Source organism: Bombus pyrosoma, linkage group LG12 (assembly GCF_014825855.1).
Source record: "Bombus pyrosoma isolate SC7728 linkage group LG12, ASM1482585v1, whole genome shotgun sequence".
NCBI lineage: Eukaryota > Metazoa > Arthropoda > Insecta > Hymenoptera > Apidae > Bombus > Bombus pyrosoma.
The window spans coordinates 8,921,350-8,930,664 of NC_057781.1; the positions used below are offsets into that span (position 1 = coordinate 8,921,350).

Consider the following 9,315-nt stretch of genomic DNA (forward strand, 5'->3'; position numbering starts at 1 on the left):
TTCATACTTATATACAATTTTTACCAGTTTTTATCTTAAACCCTGATATCGTTATTATCTAAATTGAGCGTTTTTTCGCATTTCGCAATTAAATGTATTATTAGATATAATTAGTAAAATAACTTTTATGAATATAAATAGAAAAAAAAATTGTCTATTATGAATATTATGAAAAAAGCTTCACACATATCGGTTCCGTGGTGTAGCGGTTATCACGTCTGCTTTACACGCAGAAGGTCGCCGGTTCGATCCCGGTCGGAACCATTTATTTTTACTATTTTTTTTATGCCAATTTCCATTTCCTTTTTAATCGCTTATCTAATAATTTGATAAACGACCACGATCGATCATAAAACAAGTATCCATCTATCTTTTTTTATACATATTTTTTTCTAAACCAGCACGAAATAATGATATCAGAATGCGACCCTATGACTGACTACGAGGATGACATATAAAATTGTCAACAACGCGGAGATATAGACATCAAGAAAGACAGATTGATTGATAAGATTCATGATAAGCTGCTCGACAACGGATAGAACGTGGTTAAAAATGACGTCCTTAAGTCACACGGTGTTTCCATTGAGTCCCCATGCATCATTTGCTCGGAACGAGTAGAGAGTGAATTAACTTGTCAGTCGAGGCTTACCACGAACAGAACTCCGTAGGAGTTGGCTGGATAGTTACGCGAACCATATCGATTCGCATCTGGGAAGGGCTGAAGAAAGTGAGAAGTGATTCAGGCCAGAAGGGATCGAAGGAATTCGCGAGAATGGCGCTATATGCGTGGGCGAACCGTGAGAAAGCGCAGGTGGTATCTTGTCGTGGTGGTCGGCGGTTCACACTTCCAGCTCGTTCTCTTCTCGCGACAAGAAAACCAAAGTGACGGTGCAGGGCCGCTTTTATCGCGACCTTCTTCGCGTCGTATCGGATTTAACTTCGAAGGATTCAGCTCGCTGCGCGTCGCAAATCAGTGATGGCACTTCTCCAAATACATTCGTACCTACTTCTACTATTGAATATTTCGACCATCTATGAAATATTTTAACGTATCTTGGCAAAGAGCGTATTCCCGATCGAGTAAGGCGGACAGAGAAGTAGTTGCATAATTAATCGACCCATTAGAGGGAAAGATTCTGAAATATTTGTATTTTAGTTGAACGAGTAAAAATGCCTGTTCGTTCAAAACATAAATAAGGTCGTCGATTGGTAATCGATGTTTACAGAAAAAATAAAGTACGTAAATACGTTTAATGAAACTCGTGGCGTGCAGAGGGTAACTACTACGAGGGTGGATGGAAACCAAGTTCTTTTGAAACGTAGCCGTCCCTGTTCCCGAGTGCTCGTCCAAGAAATGGTATGAGGGATAAAAGGTTTCCTTGTTTAACAAAATATCGTCTCCGAACCATTAGCCCGACCGTTACCACTTCAACGCGATTTTCTGCTCCTGCCACGTCGAGGAGGTGCTTCAGAATCCTACGGATCCTTCGACCTATCAAGTGCAGACCGCTTACTTTGCCCCGACAGAATCGCATCGACGCGCGACGCGTTGAAAATTAAGTTCCTTTTTTCTTCCTTTTTTTTTTCTTTTTTGATTCCTCTGTTATCGCGATTATTCAATTTTATCGTATCTCACTCGGCAAAAATATTCATTCGTTTAGGCAGAAAAATAATTCTTCTGTTTGAGATTATCAATTTCAAACCAATGTTCTAAAAATAATCTTTTTCAGTTATTTATCAAATGGACTGTCAAGCACGACAGATAATGTAATCTGTTAGAAAGTCGAAAAATATGTTCACAGACTTGGAATACATCAAATGAAACTACGATATATTAGCAATGAAATGCTTCATGAGGAATTAAAAACTTTTGACGCTAGTAGCGAAATTCGGATGTTAATTTTTCTTGTTATTCGCGCGTGCTGTTACTATCTTTGATATTTTAGAAATATTCAGAGACATAAAGTAGCCCAATTAGGTAAATTAACGATCAGTAGATATAGCTATATAATAAATGCAGGAGAAACGACGATCATTGATTTTCAAGCAATAATAAATAAAATATTCAACGATGGCGATGGTTATTACGACCATCTCTCGTAACGCTGCCCGTACCGTGCGAAGCATACAGGTGTCTTTCACTAGCGTTTCACCGCTGTCACTTTCCTGAAAACTGTATGAACCGGAGCTCTAGCTCGATGGAAATTTATTCACAGCTCATTGTTAGAGCCATTTGTTAGAGTCTCCGCTCAAGCTAACTTAACGCGATTTTGAATTTCCATTCGTAGATAACGAGTATGAACTATTTGAATCTCAAGTAGTACAATTGGCAGCATCGTTAAAGATCAATAATGCGACCAAGAGAAAACATCTTCCCTCGTAAACTTTCGTAAATTTCGAGATCACTTTTGAACATTTTATCAACAAAAAATAGAGCCCAGACATCGTAACTGCTATAAGGCAGATTTTAAAAGTTTTGGCGTGTGAGAGTTAATAAAAAAAAAAATAAAGATCCTGGTTAAAGATGTGGAGGACCCGTCAAATATATTTAAATTAAAAAAATTAATAAATATAAATAATGTCGAGAGACGCTCGTACAATCGTATTCGCTAAGACAGTGTATAATTGCTCGCTGATAACTCGTAGATATTGATCGATAATTCGTAGATACTCGGTATATACCGATTCTCTCGCGATCGCGTTCGTTTATTTATACTGGTTGGGGGAGAGTGGGAAAATTCAAATTCGTCTTTGTTGCACGTAGCGGCGACATTGTTTTACCCGGAATTTATTTATTATTACATCATGTAAGTCCTAATGATATTAATACTCCGAGGCAAACAACAACACGATTTCATTTGTTATCTAGCTCGTGTGCCGCTACAAGGATAACCATTTTAAACGATGAAAATTTTGTCGACTACCGGTAATCATTATCGATGACAGGAATTTTATTTCGATTACGAACAGATACAGATAAACAAAATCAAATGTCCGTGCTCGGTAATGGTTCTTTGAGATTTATCGATAACTCAGTTTAAATGAAAAATTCATTTTCGCTCGATGAGTTTGTTCACAGACAGTACCTGTGTCACTTTGTATCTCTGAAAGATAGCAAATGTCACACCCATCATGCCATTAAATATCGGGAAAGTTATGGAAAAGCGAGAAACGAGGTACATGAAAATATGTTCTTGAATCGCCGCGAACCATTTCATCCCCTCGTGCTGCACGATCGCATCCCCCGTCAGATACACCTTACCCGTGACACCGAGTCGTCGAAGAAGCCGGGGGTGGGAGGGCAACGACAACGAGTCGAAGCTGATGGAGTTTGCTCGCGGCCACACGGGCCTCCGCCGATCCTCCGCTTCGAACAGACTTCGCGATTACGGGGGAAAACGCACGACGAGTTGACTTTCGCGCTTCCGGCGGCGGAGCTTACCCTCCGCCAAGGGGTTGCGACCCTCCGTGCTCGTACAACCACCGTGAGCTTCGTACGGTACGCCCCGCCTGTCGACCAATCGTCTGCGACTCCTGGCTACCCCCGATCGCGCGATTTCTCGATTGGCCGTGTACCGACGCGAACCCGATCAAAGGCGACGCGTCCTGGCCAGCTCACCCACATCCGGCCACCCCTGTAGCCGCGAACAGAGGCCAGGAACCGCGAGCCATAGATCACGCGTATACGTCGCGCATCTGCGGCGCCGTTAGTCATCGACGACGAAGAACCCGTCCGGTTCGATTTCACGCGCGTTTCGTCGGTTCCGGTCGCTTTGACTCCGATCTCGTTCTTTGATTTTGCGTTTCGAGCTTCGATCAGAACGCTTATCGGCTTCGCGAGTACGGAGAATCGTCGACAAGCAACGTGGACAAGCAAGAGGTTCGAGTGATTATTATTTCGCACGGTGGTTCTCGTTGTTTACTGGCTTCATAGGGATGATCGATTCGAAGATCGAGCAATTAATTATTTTGGCCTGTTGCTTGGGAGCTTTGGTACGAGTTTACCGTGCGGTTTGGAAAGAAGTGTAGAAATTTCCGGTCGTATCGTAGTTTTCCAATCGAGTGAAAGAAAGAGTTTGGCGATACGCATTCGTTTCATAGTCGTCATTTTATATGCATACGATTTTCTGTTCCGTTCGTTTTCCTCTTTCGTTAAATGTTCACTTCTTCGTTGGATATCTCGAGCGAGGAACGATCGTTGTATTAGTAATCTTATTTGTTTCCCTTAGCTTTAGTTCTTAACGTAGAACTGGAGTGACAGATTGATCGAACGTCATCGACGTTTCTTTTTTTTTTTTCAAAATTGAATCGCTAAAAGTGCGCGATACATGTTACTAAATATCTATGGTAAAATCGAGGATCGAATAGCGCAAAAGTACTTCATTTAAACGGTAAATCGAGAAATTGCACCGGTTCGATGAAATATGTACGTATCTTGTTCACTTTTGGAGCAAGATGGCTACCGTCACTTGTTTCGGAATCTTAAGAGACGATGAAACGTTATCGAAGATTCGACTGTAAATTTCCACGACGTATTTAAGCCAGATCCGTACCGTCGATCAACTTTTAAGATTGGAGCAACGTGGAAATCCGCGATTCGCCAGTAAAAATCAGACGGATTATCTCGCAGGTAAGGAATGACTATTGATCGTACTTTCCAAAATGTTGCGTAGAATGCGAAATTTTCTAGTGGACAAATAGGTAACTGTTGATAAAAATAAGAATTTGTCGATAAAAATATTAAAAATGTGACAATATTGAAATATTAATTATTCTACGATGTTCAAATTATGTTGCCAAATTCTTTCGATCCGGTATCACTGCAATTTCTTCGAACAGCAGCTACTTGGGAACTCAATATGGTTTGCATGATCCAATGGGATAACCGAGATTCGCGAAACAATTGCGACGATCGAGGGTTTAACTTGGATCAAACGACTTGGGTTTTCTTGAGAAGTTGAAAGAATTAGTTTATTGGACGACGCGTTAAAGAAATTGCAATTGGGCAGAATCGCGAAGAAAATAGTAAAGGTCACTTTTTGCGATAAAAAGTATCGCTGACATTTTCATTACAAGCTGGGATAAAAGAAGTCGTAAAAAATGACTCTTACTATTTTCTTCGTGATTCCGAACAATTCCAATTTCTTACAAAATTTTGTTACGCCTCGTCTAGTGAACTAATGCCTTTGTCTTCTCAAAAGGATCCAACTCGTTTGCTTCAATTGTGAAAAGTTACTCCGTTCTAAATGGTCTCCGAATATTAACTGTATTAACGATAAAATAAAATCGATGTTCCCTTCAGAACAGCGATAAGTAGTAACAGCGCTTGAAAGTCGTTCAACGAGAATATACTAAATTTGCATTTTGTCAATGCAAATATTTTACGACCACGACCCACCCACCAATTTTTATCCTCTCTTGTTCGTTCTTTCATAAAAATTTTACTTGTTTATTAATTATCCTAGAATTCGTTAATCGTCCTTTATGTCGTCTATTTTATAACGTAAGAGAATTTCAATAACTTCAATTCTTTACCAAAAGAGTATGCTCTTACTGAGGGACTACCACATATTGTTACTTAACGTGTTGTACTTAACATTCTCTTCTATTTAGTTCCTCGTGGAAAGTTCAGCTTCTTATCGCTTGTACCTAACTTTATAGTTAGTTATTTATAGTTAACTAATAGTTATACCATAGTTTACTAAATATTCTCTCTACTTTCCCTTTTCTCCTAATGTCTACGTTATATCTACGCCCTCCACATCGATTACTCCCTCGTAACCCTTCGGAGGAGACGATAAAACGACTGAAACTCTAGAGAATTCGCGCATTTTTCGTCGGGAGTTCACAGAGCGATTAGCCGCGGCATGTGCCGCTGTCCGACCGTTCGTCGATTACCCTGCATAAACGCACCTGTAAACCCGGTTTTCCGTCGCTGAGCCATGTAATTGCCCGTCCACGGTTCGCCTCTGTCGCCTATAATAGCTGCTGTTGCGCCAGGTCCACGCATATGCTAAAAGCGCTTTCGCAAATGTGAAACTCTGTGTAACGCCGGGAACACGATGTTCTTTTGTCCGGCGATATCTCGTAGTAAGCGACGCACCATCGAAAACCATCGCGTCCATTCAGCAAAAATGCAACGTTTTCCATTCGCGCTTTTATCCACTTTGGCGCTTTTATATTTATACCATAACCATAAGTATTACAAGTTTACCACACGCCTCGTAACTGGCGTCATACTTGGTCGTTCATCGTGTTCTCTTCCTTCCATGTATCTTCGTAACTAGCGTTGTTTTATTTGAAATCGTCGCCATTCGTTCGATTGATACCGAACAAAGTTCAATGCGATTCGAGTTAGCCAGGCGTTAAGTCCCTGATGGCTCGATATCATCCGTAGTTCGCGAGATATATCTTAACGGAATGCGCAATATGATTGTCAACCAGGTAGTTTTGAAAGGAACGTATCAGACATCGTTCGCAAGCGAAACATCTTTTCGTTTGTTTGATTCTTCCAGGAGATAGCGAACGACCTACGACGACGATCATATGCGACGTATGCATATATCGTTGCAGAAACTTTTAATCACCGACGCGTGACAACCGTCCCATACGAGATCGAACTCGTTGCCTCGTGTTCATATAAATGTTAAGCAATAGCGCTCCAGATACGGGAAGAATTGCAATAAAATAGGGAACAGACGCGCACCAGTTGTTGAGCCGGTATCACGAAAACCAGAAAAATATCTGTTACGTGAAATCACGGGTCTCCTGGAACCACTACACGTTGTAGTACAAGCGTCGTGCACGGCATGTACAACCGAATCACGCAATCACTGTCAATCGTGTGAAGCGGGGCACGTGCACGACCGAAACTAATCCTACGCGCCGTTAAATGAATTTAACAGTCGGATCCGACCTCCCGTTGGCTATTTCCAACAATCGTTTGCCGATGGAACGCGCCTTATCTAAAAATATCGCTTCATGGAAATAGATCAGACAGATCAAACGATCCAGGTGTCCACGTTATACCACACTTGTGCGGTCTTATGACTATCACGTTACGAAAAACAATTACGTTGCAACATCGAAGCGACGTACAAAAATATATCGCGTTGCAAAGACGCGATAAGAAAAATGTCGTAACAATTGCGTGGATCATAGACTACGGTAGCGTAAAAAGAAAAAAAAAAAAAAAAAAATGACGCGGTTGCGGTAATTGGATCTTCAACCAGCAATCGTATCGCTAATGTCGCTTCTAACGCGCGTAGGATATCGTTGCGTGCCGAAGGAACACACGACATACAATCTATCGAGAACTGACGAAATTGTTTAAATAGGCAAATGAGGCGACGTAACACGAGCCACGCTATCATTACGATTGCGATGCAACGATTAATTATTCAGAGGCTTCTAATTGCAGTCGACCCTTTCGGACAACAAAAGTCACGTCAGGGGTGGCATAGGCTAACGACACTGTTTACGCGGAACTCCTTAAAAATTGACGACAACCTCGACAGGGTGGAAGAAAAATGTTTCGCCACACCGACGAACTTACTGGCGAGCTTCTATAATTAAACGCTCGTTCGGGATACCGGAACGCCGCAAGAACCGTTGATATCGTCTTTTCACTAAAAAAAAATCACAGATTCTGACGCGTCACGGTTCAGGGGAGAAGGATGTCGACGATTTCGCAGACACGAGCGGAAGGTCCAGGTGGAAGTTACTCAGCAAGGTGTGACAGGCCGCGTGCTGATTCGAAAAGAATATTTAACGCCACGTGCTTTTTTTCTCAATGAACCCCAGACCTTCCATCATGTTTGGACAATGAAAGATATCGACATGATTATCTGAACGAAATGACTGGAATTGGTCATTAAAAGTCTTCGCCATAATGAAAAATGAATGAAAATTTGGAATTCAAAATTAAAATCTTGTCTTCACAACGAAAGCAGATACTTACAATTAACAAACGTTGGAAAACATCTTCAATTGATTGTAGGAGCTTCGCTACTCAAAAATAATGCGAAGTACATATCGCGGAGCAACTTTTAATGAAATACGTAACACAGCTGCAAGTTAAACGGATAGCTCGCTGCGTAACTTTAAGCGCAAAGCTGTTCGAAAAGTTATTTTCGTTAACTTCTTTCTAATAAATAGCCGATAGAGATCGACGTCTACGTATAAATTCTACGTAGAATCGAGAACAAAGATTTACACGATAGAAATTGTAAGAAAATTATACTCGAAATTGGTAAAACTTGCATCAATGGAAAAAAGAAGAGAAAAGCAGCAGATAAAGGGGAAATGTTATATCTTGAGCAGGATAAATCATATTCCAGATTCAAATTCGATGAAACGCGATGCGAGAGGACGGTGTCCTCTGTTGGCGATCGATCCATCAGCATTTTTTATGCGAAAGGACGCATATGACGTGACGAGGAAAAAAATTTGCATAGGAGCTTGTCGAATTTTCAACCGACCGCAAAGAACTTTCGTCGCCTTGCACCAGGCACAACTATCGAAAAGTCATCGAGCTGACATTAACCCAGGTTGCAGCGCAACTGTGACGAGCTTATCAAAGTTTCAGTGATCGATGGGTTTGCATTAAATTGCTTCTAAAAATAACCCATTCTCCCTCTCATTGCCTCCAACTTTCAATTGTTTCGATCGTCCTAGGCCTGATCTTGTCTTTTCTAACTTATTTCCTACCGAAGAGTACCGACTTGCATATTAGATAAAAATATATTCGCCAGAAACTAGCGAGATATCTTGGAAAATTACTATAATTTCGTAGTCGTAACCGTAGCCTTTCTCCTTTACAGGAATATTATTAATTTAATTAACGATTAACGATTTAACAACATGATTTTCAGATATCGCTCGTTGCCTTTGATACAGCGTACAGAGTTAGCTGTCTTAAAACTCGTTATTGATCAGCTCATTAATTAAGGGCCAACGTTACCTTTACGCAACATTTCATTTGCGATATCTTTTGTCGGTCAATGTACGCGATTCGATTCTGCCTTTTGTTATTCATCAAAGTTGTCGAAATTTTTGGTGTGCGTCTCCTGGCGTACCTTCTCTGTCCCCCTTTTTTTTTTCAAAGCGCGTAATTTTCCACGGTTACTTAGCTCCCCTACCCTGACGAGGAATGACAAAGTTTGACTTTCCGTAGGAGTACCAGATTGCTCGTGTCCAAGCGATGGTCGACATATGTTACCTGCGTGCGTAAACGCGATGGGTGTTCGTGCAAGCAAGGGTTAAATAATCCGCCCACGTGTAACAGCACACCGGCGAACCGATAGTTCCGCT

At 41.2% G+C, this 9,315-nt stretch overlaps 1 non-coding gene across 1 annotated transcript; it reads left to right on the forward strand.

Moving 5' to 3' along the window:
* The first annotated feature begins 191 nt into the window (after window positions 1-191).
* Trnav-uac lies at window positions 192-264 on the forward strand. The gene has a single exon. It is a non-coding gene; the product is annotated as a tRNA-Val (tRNA).
* Window positions 265-9,315: the final 9,051 nt, after the last annotated feature.